The sequence below is a fragment of the Haliotis asinina genome, chromosome 2 (genome assembly GCF_037392515.1).
Source record: "Haliotis asinina isolate JCU_RB_2024 chromosome 2, JCU_Hal_asi_v2, whole genome shotgun sequence".
Taxonomy (NCBI): Eukaryota; Metazoa; Mollusca; class Gastropoda; order Lepetellida; family Haliotidae; genus Haliotis; species Haliotis asinina.
This window is the reverse complement of record NC_090281.1, coordinates 5023155-5038159: the sequence shown is the minus strand read 5'-3', so window position 1 is coordinate 5038159 and position 15005 is coordinate 5023155. Positions and strand designations below refer to the sequence as shown.

At 40.8% G+C, this 15005-nt stretch overlaps 1 pseudogene; it reads left to right on the top strand.

Annotated features, from left to right (window-relative positions):
* The first annotated feature begins 3250 nt into the window (after window positions 1–3250).
* On the top strand, window positions 3251–14493 carry LOC137274754 (high-affinity choline transporter 1-like; annotated as a pseudogene).
* Window positions 14494–15005: the final 512 nt, after the last annotated feature.

Here is a 15005-nt window from a genome sequence, read left to right as displayed (position 1 = left end):
CACGTCCAGGTCTCGTTGCAACCCCACCCGTTTGACGGTACTTATCCCACAGGCGTGAAATTACACTTTTTGATTTACCCATCTGCCGGGCAACTCCACATAACGATGATCATCATTCCCCACAATTCTCCATTTTGTTGCTTCACCGAGATACTGCCTCGGAGGCCTTTCTGTTAGTAAGTGTCAATCTCTACTGCATTAGTGATTGCGACTTCTCCAGTACATTTACAGGAGTTAACTTCTGTATGCATGTGTAGCACGTGCTGGGCATGCATTATGCGAAATTCCATTGTCACTGGATGTTGCGTTTGGGAGATACGCCACGATAACGGACCCTGTCACAGTCAAAGTCATCTACATTCAATTTCTTGGTTCCCTTATTTTCTGTCGGTAGTATATATTATACGTGTGGAATCATTAAATATGAGGTTGGGAATCTGAGAGCACAACCCTGTGAGGAAATGTGTGTCCACCTTTGATGGTGGCGATATTTCATTGTGATATTAACACTATTTTTCAAACCGAATCGAAGAAAGTTGGTTGACAACCTCTGTGCACTTCAGTTAGGACAACTGGTCATTTTCATTTGTTGCGCAAACCTACGTACGCTACACTTTGCCTGTGAGCAACGAGGACCGATGAAAAGCCAAGTTATTTATAGAAGAAATGGTAAATGAGTACATAAAAAAGTCCTTGTGACTAGAAGCCCTTATCCAATTTTTAAATTGGTTGTATCAGTCAGTCAAGTGTCCAGGTGCTTGACGTCGTCATTGCACGACAGTGCACGATATCAATCAATATAGGAAATGGTCCACACTCAATCATTTACATGCCATGTGACTGGGACATTGCTTGGTGCTGCTTTAAGCAACATAAGGCAGGGTTCTAACCGCAGTTAAGAATGTCATCAGTGACTACCCCGCCTGATCAGCAGGCAACGCACGGCATGTACCAGGCTGCATAGTAGAGACCGACGACCTTTCAGGCGTTCATTTCCATACAAGTGGAATATTGCTCCGTGCAATGTGTAAAGAACATGTGGTAAGCATTTGTGCTGGCTATATATGTGAAGTATACGTGTTACGTATACGTTTGAATTCAAACACACACACACACACGTGCGAGCGCGCGTAGGCTCACGTATCCTCTGAAAAAATAACAAAAAACGAACAAAAACAAACAAACAAAAACATAAACAAAAAAACCCGCAAGAAATAACATTCGCACAGGTAGTGACACGTCTTTCAATACAACCCACCTGACAACAGGCATAAATGAACTCTTCCTGCTTGACAACGGCATAGGAATCCATACCGAAACGTCGCATCATATATCATAAAGAGGTCGTTATCCGTAAAGAATCTCACTTTCTTATTACTCACCAACTAAAATGACAATAAAACAGATTGAATATACTGAGCTCAACTATTCTGAGAGCAACACATAAAAGATCACAGGCAAATCCAAGAGTTCAGTAATATTTCCAAGGTGGGGTGGGTCGGGGTGGGGTGCATGCTTCATTTACACCTGAGTTTCAGTGCTCACTGTACAAACTCCCAGTGGTCAACAGCGAGAGCATTGATCTGTTTCCTTTCGTAAATCAGTTCATATCCTTGATCCTTGATCGTTTTCGACTATATATTAAGACGGCAGGTATGGCATCGACGGCCAGTTTGAGCGTGAATTCATCTGAATGGTACAAAATAAAGAGTTGTAAGAGTCTGCTGAAACAAATTTCCTTGCTTGCAGTTTTCGCGCTGTGTTACCCCACTTGACAATGTCAGCAAATGTATGTACCCTGACGTGGAAATGAATGTTGGAAACCAAACTGAACCTCACTGTTTACTGTATATGCACAGCGACCCGTGAAGATACAGGGGAGAATAGGAGGTCTTCAGCAACCCATGCATCTCATAAAAGGCGACAATACTTGTAAGAGGCGACTGGCGGGATCGGGTGGTCAGGCTTGCTGACTTGGTTGACACATGACATTGGTTCCCAATTGCGGACATCGATGCTTATGCTGTTAATCACTGGATTGTTTGGTTCAGACTCGGTTATTTACAGACCCCCACCATAAAGCTGGAATACAGCCGAGTGCCGCTAAAAACAAAACTCACTTACTCACTCACTCACTAATGTGAACAGTGGCCCAGTTTACTACTCATAGTGTTTAGACTAGGCACTAGTTCTGAAATCACTGAGAAATTATGTCATTTACCAAACAGGTGGTTTCTAGTGGAGTGTATAAGCTCATATGATTAAACAAATAGAAGTGTACCTATATCATATCACTTTGTTGTGATAGTAATTCAAAACAAAGACAAGAAACCTTTACACTGACACAATATCCGTCTCTGTCATAAAGGCCATGCACGAGTTTCTATTAAAAGCTGGTCACCATTGTTACCACTTGTCATGCCCCATTTTAGACCCATATCCTTATAAAGGCTTGTGTTCTTGGGGTTTTCAAGTGCACGATTTATTAGCCTCTGCATGTGTTTGTTCACGCGTGGATACGCTGATACGCTGACCTTTTCGCGAACATTATGAATATTGTGTCACCGTGTCATAGTGAAACACATGCTAATAAAATTGTCGAAAGATGAAATAGGTGTATAGTCTGATTTGTCTAGTTTTGCTTTTGTTTTTGGTTTGTCGTTTTTAGATACTTCCATTCGGCAAAACATGACTGTGTAAGTCGTATTAGTTTCGTCGTTTGTACGCCTGGAATTTCTAAGACTGGATCGCGTCAAGGTAATTATCATAGCAAATGTGGGTGACATATCAAGGTCATATATAGTTCCCGCTAAGTTAGCTAACCAGTCAGAGATGCAGTGAATGGAGAGAGAACAAAGGACGAGTATGTGCTGTCAATTTGACCATGGCAAATTCCGGGTTTGAACCGATGTTGACACCTATGGCACCAGGAAGCTGGTCATCTTGAACATTTGTGTGAGCGTGTTGAAATGATAAGTCAGGCGCCAATTAGATACGGTTAAAACAGACATGTAGAGAATATAATCTGTGTATTTAGACCATGAATGGGTTTGACCAGCACGTGGGCCGGAGCTGTACCCTCACGTGTCATGCCTCAGCCCATGACTTCTTACTGAATCACCTGATGCGGCTTTACTGAATCACATGTCTTAAGTTCTGAGGATGGTTACTTCATCATACAGTCACTTCATCATACAGTCACAAGGTGTCACAAGACATTCAGATATTTCGCAGTGAGAGATTGTGCATCATGGCTGTCAACATTGCTGGGTTGATCTCCGTTCTGGTGTTCTATATTCTCATCCTCGTCATTGGCATCTATGCCGGAAGGAAGAGCAGCAAATCAAAGACTCTAACAGAGATCTTCCTTGCAGACAGAAACATGGGCACCGTTGTGTCCCTGTTTACCATCACAGGTAAGATATGCTTGTGATTGGTTTTTGTCACATTTCCCTGTGTGTCAGCGAAAGCTGAAAGGTTGGATGGTGTGTGCGTGTGTGTGCGTGCGTGCGTGCGTGCGTGCGTGCGTGTGTATATGAATAATGATGCACTCGGCAAAATTCTAGCTATATGACAACAATCTAGTCTGGACCAGCCAATGCAGGGATCAACATCACCAGTATCATTCCACGCAACTGGGATACGATGACATGTATCAGTAAAGTCAACGAACCAGACCACTTGATCCGGTTCGCAGTCTCTCACGACAACCATGGGTTATTGAAGACCAATATTCTAACCCGGATCTTCACGGGTCTTCAGGGAAAGGTGTCGCCAATGTCTACTTATGGCCAGTTTTAATTGTAAGACATATGCCTATGTTTAAATAAGTCCTACAGATCCTATGAACTATATAGGGCGGTGGGTTGATCAAGTGGTTAAAGCGTTTGTTCGTCACGCGGCAGAGCTTGGATCGATAGACGAACCCATCTCCAGGATTATGTCTTATTTGACAGTAACAGAATTGGGAAATTAACGTGGTTCAGTTACTTGTGACAGACTACGGGTTCGATCCCCCACATGGGACCTATGTGTAAAGCCAAGGCTATTCCCCTGATGTGATATTGCTAAAGCGGCGTAAAACTAAACCCACTCACTCATTATCATATGACGATGTGATTGTGTACATTCATACTCTTGGTACTGCCACTCTTTGAAATAAAACAGCCTCATCATTTAACTGTCACTGTCTCGTAGTTCTTGATTAGCACAGTAGGACAGATATGTTGATGTGTCTCTTGAGACAGTCGGCGTATGGCTAGTTGGACTATGGTGTAAATGTCAACATTATCGATAATATCTCCTAGTATTTCTCCAGCTACCTGGGTAGGAGGCGGCTTCATCAACGGCACTGCTGAGATAATGTCCTTGCAAGGATTAGCGTGGACTCAAGGTCCATTCGGTTACTCTGCTTCTCTAATGATCTGTAAGTATGGGTACCCATGGGCCTATGTTAAACGTAAAATTTGCGTAAGGGAGAGCGGTATTCCTTTTCAAAAGTAACTGAAAAAGTGGTAAGATGAATTATATGTCCTTTCACAATGTGATATAGTGTGACTATTTGGGATACAAGGACAAGTACAGTCAGAGTACATGTACCTCGGGATTGCTTTATATATGCAGAACATCAAAAGAAACGCAACTGTTTTGTCAAGGTGTTAAATAGAAGACATGAACGCTTACGTTTGTGAAATTTCATTTTTTCGAAATTAGCGCTTCTTTTGCTCTTAATTATCTCTACCCGCGCGTCTTTGAACCTATCTATATATAAATAGATCTTGAGGATGATATCAGTTTTTTAGGACAAAATCGGATGTATGTTTGATGCATAATGATGACGTGGTCGTGGGATGAACGCTTACAATATCTGAATTTTGAAATAGTCTTCAACTGATGTTCATCATCCATTGGTTTGATTTCCTTCAAAAGGCGGCCATACTTGTTTCACAGCATTTTTTTCGAGATCAAACAAAGTCACCGTCAAAACATTGAAGACGGCCACATTTCTCTAAGAATATATAATGCATTGCTTTCAGTAATACTATCAGACATCAAGGAAGCTTCCATGTAATTTGTTATAAATACGTGTTTGGATTACAATATTAAATAAAAAAGTTCGAATTAATTAATGCAATGTTGCATTAAATCGACTCTCGCGCCCTCTAATGGTCGAAAAGTATTGTAAGCGAACCCCATAGAGTTATATCCCTTTCAACTTGCGCTTGAGGCTCACTCCGGTAAATAAAAACACCACATGCGACAGTGTTCGATGTACAGCGCAATCGTTTACAGTCCATATATGGCAAGCGTTATCTGTTTACAAGCTGCTCGCCTCGAAGTTTGAGTTCTTGAATTCAGTCGTAATGGTTAATAAGTCTTATATAAAACGTAGGCCAATTTATTGAATAAATAAATAGTGAATAATGGCATTGTGCCTTTAATATTGGGGGCGTTTATGATGAATGAACACGACCTAGCGCTCCACTCCCCTGTGTGATGTACTGTTGTCATTCGTGACCAACTCGTGCTATTCCGGGACAAGCCGAATTCCTCCTCGTGCCCCCCACGAAGGATTTCATACTGGCGCTTGAACATCAGATCTACTTCAAACAAGAACGATAAATACACTTTCTGTTTGATTCCTATGGTACATTGTATTGCTGTCTTTTTATTCTTACGTATTATACCTCTTTGATACAACTAAGCGGAAAAACTATTTATCACACACATGAACGACCCCAGGAAAGTCTTACTAAGTTATACTGGAGATGTGAAATATAACAGAAATGTTACAGATTAATACTCATTAGTCGTATAGACATATATATATTTAAAACTCGCCAGAAAGACACTCAAACTTTCGAGTTGTTATGTAAACAAACGCATGCGTGTGCATTTGAATCCCTCACCTTTCATGACTTTATTCTTATTACACCTTACTTCCATCCTTACTTCACACAAGGCAGCACAACTCTGTCATGTTTATTGTACTCCCAGTGTGACGATACAATTTTCAGGATTTTTGAAAGAACAACTCAATGCCGAAAAATATTAGGTTCTCGGGATTAATTTTATCAATGCACACAAGCATTGCGCTCGTTCTGATTGGTTTGTCGTATTTGCATCGGAAGGTATTGTTGTAGGTGGCTACTTCTTTTGTCCAAAGATGAGACGTGCCAACTACGTGACCATGTTTGACCCCTTCCAGGAGAGATACGGGACACGTGTTGGTGCACTCATGTGCATCCCCCAGTTCCTGGCAGATCTCTTTTGGTCGGCAGCCATTCTCTCAGCCCTTGGTAAGTCAAAACACATCAGAAAGCGGATGTTTGTAGCAGAGGTATGAAACACACAGTCTTGCATTTTACAAACTGCAACTTGTCCCAAAGAACAATACGATATTCGCCTGAGGTCAGCATCGTAAGTCCTTTCTTAAACATAAGTAGCGGTAAGATACGCTTTTGTTAATATCATTTACTTATCATTATCATTATCATTATATCACCTACGAGGGCGAAAAGATCGATGTTCATATTTTTGATACGATGCCATAGGGCAAAATATCTCTTCATCATGGTGACCTGACATCATGAACAATGCTATGATGTCACGTTTCTTCTGTGACGTTGCGTTATACTTGCGGTGAAGGAGGATAGCCAGCCTAAGTTCCAAGGTAGATTTGGGTATATTTTATTCAGTTTGACGACTTCAGTAATAAACAGAATATTATATGAGTGCCCATATCATACTATGTTCTGGACGCTCGTGCCTAAATATCGGTATGTCCTTCGATCTCGCTCGGACAAAGTACCAACATTTAGGCATTCATCACTTGGGCACTCATATAATACCATGTATTCTACCATGACTTCAGTAAATACTGGAGTGTGATTGGTTAACCCAAGTCATTCAGAGGTATAAAATCACGTCAATACGTCTGATTTTCCAACACAGTGTGTATGTTTTAAAACTCTTAACGCAGTTACGGTAGAACGGAGATAAACGTACTGTGTTTGAAAGTGGGTGGTATATAGCGAAATCATTATAGCCCTACATTTTTTCATACGAAACCTCACGCTGTGCGTTCGGTTTTAAATTAACGCTACGGGTACATTTTTAAATTAGAGCTATTATAACTTCGTTATATACATCTGATTTTCACACACGGTATGTTTATCCCCTAATTTATTTAAATATCTCAACTCGACAGTGTTCATTACGAAGCCTGTGTTACTTTACACTTCGTGGGGCCTTGGTAGTTCGCCATTTCTCGAACAGGATCCACCGTACACATCATCCTAGACATGGACAAGACGCTGTCCATCATCGTGTCTGCAGTCATCGCGGTCATGTACACCTTCCTGGGTGGACTCTGGTCAGTCGCTTGGACGGACGTTGTACAGCTCATCTGCTTGGCCGTCGGTCTGGTGAGTGACGAGGGGAGAGAGTTACAAGGTTGCAACAACTCGGTTCGATTCATCGAAAATCGAATCTGACACCTTAGTTTCGATTTTCGATAACCACGAGTATCACTATTTGAATTCGATATTTGAATACCCATTTAACTTATTTCCTCACTGGCAGAAAGTAATTTTGGCTCCAACTCAAGCAATTTCATGCGCTAAAATAAGACGAAACGTGATTGGTTGACACGAGGTGAAATTGTCCAATGAGGAGTGTTATTAGTTGACGTGGCTAAGCTGATGATGGATTTCACGCTGGGAAAGCCGAGTCTGAGAGTTAAATTGTATTTAATGTGTTACCGTTAAAAATTTGCCGTGACAAAAGGTATAAGAAACCCCCTCAGAACCAGCAAAATATAACTCTGGGAAGTCTAAAATTTCCAGTAATTTTGTATTAACAGAAAGCAAGATACAGAGATTCACAACAGAGGTTTCACGTACAATACAACTGAGTCAGTTCTTAAGTAATGGGTCACAAATATAATGTCAACTCACCGACGTCTTGGTGTGAGAGTGAGAAACATTGTTACTGCAAGCAACACAGCGATCGGTCAGGCAGCGGTTATGAAGGTCGAACGTTGACAAAGACGGACAGTTTAGAGTACTCAAGTTAATCTGCGTGTGTCCCGTGTCGTCAACACAACAACCAGCCCTTATATATACAGTCACTAATTCTTGAATGTTCGAGCTCAGAAGATCATCGCCATCAACGTAGAAATCTCTAGTAGTCTCCGGAAGTAAACAATTAATCAAGGGGGGGGGGGGGGGGGGGGGGCAACTCTAGATCAGTTCCTGAAAGGCCTCCAGCCAAAATACTAAAAGCACTGAACATTTATGATACGAAATGTGACCCATAATAACATTCACCCAAAACTTTAAACATTGTGACCCAAATAATAATCATCACTTAATCAATAACACAATTTACAGGAAATACACTCTCATAACAATTTTTTCACACATATGAAGAATCGAATAGAACATGACCAAATCGAGGACCCAATATCGAAAATCGACTCGAATCGAGGTCTGGTTGAATCGTTGCAGCCCTTGTGAGTTAGTGAGTTCAGTAATATGCCAGCTATATTGTAAATAATCGAGTCTGGACCAGACAATCCAGTGATTAACAGCATGAGCATTGATCTAGGCAATTGGAATACGAGAACACGTGCCAACCAAGTCAGCAAGCCTGGCCACCTGGTCCCGGAATGACGACAGGTGTTCGTATCCCTCAGGAAGATATGTTTCGTCGTCTGTGTTTTGCCATGTCGACTAAAGTAACGCAATATCACACGAAATCTATATATATGTTAGGCTGCATAAAAAAAAAAAGTTTCTAGGGCATATTTGTTTAAAAAATGACGAGGGTGGTAGCACTTTTTTTCAATTTTTGATAGAAAAAAGTGTATTTATTCGACCAAGTCAAACTTGTTTTTTTCTAATGGCAATGGAAAATTATTACGCGCACAAATAAAAGTGACGAGCCGATATCACAGAAACACTGCACATTTTTTTTATTTAACCTTATATGTTTTTCACGACACGGTGTTATAATGGAGGAACACAATGTATGGTGCATGAGGCAATTGCAGACATACAATGTTTGTTTTCCCCATAATTATGATCATGCATAGAGGATTTTCTTAGGAAAATAATCTTCCAACCCCCATTGTGCCACCTTTCTCCAAAAGAATATAGCTTCAATTCATAGAAAGTTACAGTTTCCCTGTATGGGAGCTGATCTATATCTAGTATTCTCTGACAGGCAATAGCAGCTCCATTCGCCATGATGCATCCGGCGGTTGACTTAACCAGTATTCAAGACACGTGGCAAGGGGAGATAATTCCTGGACAGATCGGAATTTTCATTGACGTCTACTGTCTCATCGCCTTAGGAGGTACAACGTGGCAGGTCTGAGAAAAAAGCACATTTTTTTCATTCATTGTATTCATTGAGTAGCAAAGTTAAAGTTAACATAATGTATTTACTCATATGTTATTGTTATAACTTTGCATATCCATTACATGTGGTGTTCCATAATAACGTTGTTGTTGTATCGCTTTATGCTGCATTCATCCATGAATTACCATGACTTAATGTCTTACAAGAAACTTTTCCACTTTGTAATTTCATTAGCTATATCACTGTCTTGTTAAGTATGTTTTTCCGTATGCTTTACTTCACATTTACTTTACTGAAGTGAAGTTAGTAACTTGTACTTATATATGTATTCATTATAACTATATTGTTCAATTCAACTGGCGCTCTAAAGGTAATATGATTGTTTTTATACCCTCGCCTATAAAATGGACCGGTGGCCTTATTCACTTTCGAATAAACAAACTATGACTGAGTAGCAATACGTCGCTATTGGTCTCGAATGCTCGACTGTATAGTTGTGGGTTCACTATTCACACTTCACATGACAATTGTATTCTTAACACTGACGTGTTCATTGACATTTCATTTTAATCAAATCAAATCCTGACTGGTTGACGTCAGCTTTTTATATGCATATTATGAAAAAGCTGTCGACGAAGGACATTAAAACAACAAGAATATGACAGTTAGAATTTAAAACTAGCATGAGAAGTCTAAACCTGTTAGCACTATTTGGACAGTGCAATATAAAACCTGGCTATAGACCGCCAACAACTAAAGGAGATCCCCATACCAGGGACAACATACTGACGGTTTCATGACGGAAACAAAAGGAATTTTTGTCCTTTGAAAGTATTTTACTGCCCTAATTATGAACGCTGATGTATATTTTAGGAGGTGTATCAGCGGGCACTTGCCTGTCGCACCCTGAGCAGGCTAGGTCGTCCACCATGATTGCCGGTATCTTGTGCCTGCTGCTGTCGGTACCCCCAGCAATTATCGGCGTCGCTGGAGCATCAGCAGGTAGGTAGTCATTTCGAGCATTTTCTCATCTGTGACGAATTAAATAAATTGATATACATGCAATTCATTTCCATAAGGCTACCTCCGCCGAGGATAGCTGCAGGTAGAAATAACCTGGCTACACTGCTTTAAGTGAACAATGAAACAGCTCAGAAATAGGGATCTTTAAGGATTAGCATCTCCTAATGAATTGTTTAATACCTCCATATCCTGATGATTATACAGACTGGAACGCTACATCGTACACTGGAGAAGTTCCGATTCCCCCAAGCCAGATGGGGATGATCCTGCCTCTGTCCCTTCAGTATCTGTGCCCCACCCCCGTCGCCGTCGTGGGTCTTGGTGCCGTCTCCGCTGCAGTCATGTCCTCTACTGACTCCAGTGTTCTCGTCACCTCGTCGGTCTTCACCAAGAATATCTACAAAAGCCTCATTCGGACGACGGTAAGCTCTAACATTCACGTGGACGGAAACTGATATGACACCATCAGACTGAATCTGCATTCAATTGGCCAAGCATATAACAGAGCAATCTACTGACGATGAATCTGTATTTAACAGGTATAAAAATATGGTAGCCATTTAATACATGGGCACACATGGGGTAACTTCCATTTGCCCTGAAATCGGCTCGGTAATTTGATCATATATTTTAAACTTTAGTTTTTTAAGCACTCCAGTAAGGCTCTGTAATGTTCATTCAAATGCATTCAAACCACCGTATACCTGTATGATGAGGTTTCATTATCATTCAGAATTATGTGAGTCGATTGTACAGCTGTGACTATATCACGAGTAGATACTTGCTTCAGCTGTATCTAGTGATTATCACCATGCGATACGATGGCAGAGCATGTGTTTATGCATCATTATGAAATAGAGATGTTACCAGGTGGTCTCGATAAGGTGACACCATATGCCAAGTCTAATCATTTGTTCACCTGAAACAATTCAGGAACGTACGGTATAAGGGATAATAGGGAATCGCATCTGACCCCTCATTTTGTCACTGATACATCGATTTTGGAAATTTCCTCGACGTCTACCGTATAACTTCTTGAAGACTTTACTCAGGGCTTGAATGTTCGATTGTACCTCAAAAGTTAGAATATTGCCCTTCTTTTTTCACTGTCATACCGAAATATGAGTCTGATTCACATATTTAGACAATGACCTACTCCGAATTTTCTCGTGTGGGAGTGAAAATAGACACCATAAGCATCTCTGGTTACACTGGATTCCAATTCCTTGTTTCATAAAAAAACGTTATTTACACATGAATATTACTTTTAAACGTTAACAACACCGTATTTCTATATTTTATGTCCAGGTTTGGGCAGCATACCTTAACTAAGAAATCACAGACGTCCCTGTTTGATGAAGTACAATGATTCACAATGCATCTGGCTCACTGGTTACACGTGTTATGCGTTTTTCCCGCTTTCTCAGCGTAATTCTGTTACTCATATATATCAGTTCCTTTACAGACCCCCAACGTTTTCTAGCATCAGTGCCTCGTTTTGAGATTTCCATGATCTCTAGGTTTCTGTTTGTCAGAGCTCGCTGTACGACAGAGCATACTGTACGACAGAGCACGCTGTACGACCTGTTTGCAAGGATTAGATGGGGCGTAGTGTTGCAATTTACAAGTGCTGAGACTTTGATACGTACGCATCCAGTTAAAGGTCACATGCAACGTAAAACTTTTCAGATTCTGATACTTTTCGGTATGCACTTTCCAAAACAAATCATCAAAAATGTCAATTCAACTTACAAAGTTGAACAAAAAACGCGATGAAAAAACCCCGCAAAATAGAATTTCAAACGGTTCACTAAATTTTCCCCAGCGCTGGAGGGAAAAGTGAATAGATTCGCTGAGCTTGAAACAGTATACGTGTCCGGAGTAAAAGGTCGTGAGCAGTAGCCTAATCTTGGTTGTGTACACAAAAAAGTGAATAATCTACTCCTAGCACAGCACACACTTAGCACTTTTGATTTGCGTTTATGCGCTTATAATTTGGGTTATTTGTTTTTTTCTTTATCAGATAGCAATGCATTTTATACATCATGAGTAAGTGACAACTTTTAATTATGTTTGAGTTTTTGGTTGCATGTGACCTTTATTAAATGAAATAGTCTAAAAAGTTTGGCTGGTCATCGGCCTAAGTTGCACAATAAGACGGAACCCAGTACACAGGAAACGAGACTGTTAGGTAATTAATGTTTTGACTTGAATCTTAATGCACAGATCCAAATATGAAAGAGTTGAGGCTTGTCTCCGTAATTTCAGGTTCAGGTGTGTGAATCAGTTGAAGGCAGGTGATTATTTGACTGTTATTGAACTATATTAAGTCGTCGATGTAATAGAAAGCTTGAGTTAAACGATCACGTAAATACATTTGTAGACTGAAACTTGATGTAACGCGAAAATGTTCGAATGAACGGAAAACTAATCGAGAAACTCGAAATTTATTGAAATAACGAAAACATATTCGAACCAAGCTAAATGTCGCTGTGATAAATATTTTATGCTAATCGAGTCTGGACCAGACAGCATGAGCATCGATCTGTGCAACTGGGAACCGATGACATGTGTCAACCAAGTCAGCGAGTCTGACCACCCGATTGCGTCAACTGCCTTTTATGGCAAACATGGGTTGCTGGAGACCTATTCCACCACAGCCCTTCACGGGTTTCAGACATTCGAACTCATGTCAAAAGTCAGTCTCAAGTTTCCTAAATGACAACTGCCGTAGATGCTGCTTACACGGTCACGGGGATTTACGCAAAGTGTGTGGTTTTAAGTTTAAGTTGCCAAAGTGTCGCGATTAAATATAGAAATATAGGCTACTGTACGCACATATCCTGTACATGATGTCAGAATGCAATGACGTCGTACTATCAAGATGACAAAACTACAGTGAAGGCAACATATTTGGGCGCAGTTACGCAAAACAACCTTAGCGCTGAGAAAGTCATAAGTCTATGTTGAGGTATGAGGCTCACCATAGTTCTACCCTTGTTTTGTACAACGCCACCGTGGAGTGATTTTGATGAGATAGACGGTCGAGTTCGCAACTCGCCCTGCACTCTCAAACATGATCTAAACCGATTTATGCAAAATGTTATGACACTTTCCTTTCATCCAGCGCATCCTGTTGCAGGCTTCCCCTCGAGAGATGATCTGGGTAATGAGACTGACTATCATCGTGGCTGGAACATTAGCTACCATACTAGCCATAGTCGGGAAGAGCGTCTACGGCCTGTTTGTCCTCTCCTCTGACCTCATGTACGTCATCCTCTTCCCCCAGTTCATCAGCGTCATGTACTCGAAAACCGCTAACTCCTACGGGTCTCTAGTTGGCTTCATCATCGGATTTGTACTCCGGATAGGTGCCGGGGAGCCCCTCATCCACCTCCCGACCTTCATCAACTTCCCATTCTACACAGGGACAGATGGTCAGAGGTTCCCCTATAGGACCTTCATCTGCATCATCACGTTCGTTGTGATATACTGCGTATCCCGGTTGACTGATGCGTTGTTTGACAAAGAAATTCTTCCGCCAAAGTTCGACGTTTTGAAACGGTCAAGGAACAAACCAACTTTTGAGACTGCAGAGGTTGAAGAGATGCTTAATAAATAACCAACGTCTCACACATCAGACGGTGATGCGTTTGGAACCAACGTCCAAGGGAAACCGTTCCAGGAATGAACAATGTTTGCAAGACACTATATATTTTTATTACACGTATTTAGACAGAGACCATGCCCTGGTTCCGCTGTATTCATCGCTATGATGAAAGTTAGAGGTACATTCCCAAATTGTAGGTCGAATTAATTTTTATATGCAACATAGTGTTTACGAAATTCTTAAAACAAAAGTGCATATTTGTGTACACATGTACTCATTTGACAATGAGTGTCCTATTTCTCATGAACAGCACATACTCTAAATGAAATGTAAATGTATAGTATAGATGCATACATATAAACATATGTAGATATAAATGAATCCATATTTATATGTGTATAATAGATTCATCACACCCTTGAATACCTTGTAACTCTATATTTTCATTGTTTTCTGTACAATGTTTATTAAAATGCCAACAGTCGACGTCGCCAGTGACATTGCCTTATTGTTATGTTGATCACTGGACGGTCCCTGGAGGATGGGAGGATTAACAAGTATCGCGACAGACATTACGTTCTGCAGGAACCATCTCGGCTTCTGAAATAATAAGGTATTTACCGACCTTGGAACGTATTGATATACCAGTTCTATGTCAACTGTAGGAAAAGCGGATGACACTGCAGGGCAAGGACGTCTTTACCATTTAGGGGGCGGTGTGGTTGGCTTGTGGTTAAAGCGGTGGAACGTAGATTCCCCATATGGGTACTATACGTGAAGTCCATTTCTGGTCTCCCCCGTCGTGATAGTTCTGGAATATTGCTGAAATCCGTGTAAAACCATTCTCACTCACTCACTCACTCACTCACATATATTTATTACCACATTTGTGCCTATTATGCCCAATGGGATCTGTCAAAAACTCCTGACTGGCTTTTCTCTGATGTTGATAGTACATATTGAATATTTTAACTGTATATTGAGGTTAATGTGAAATACGCATTGA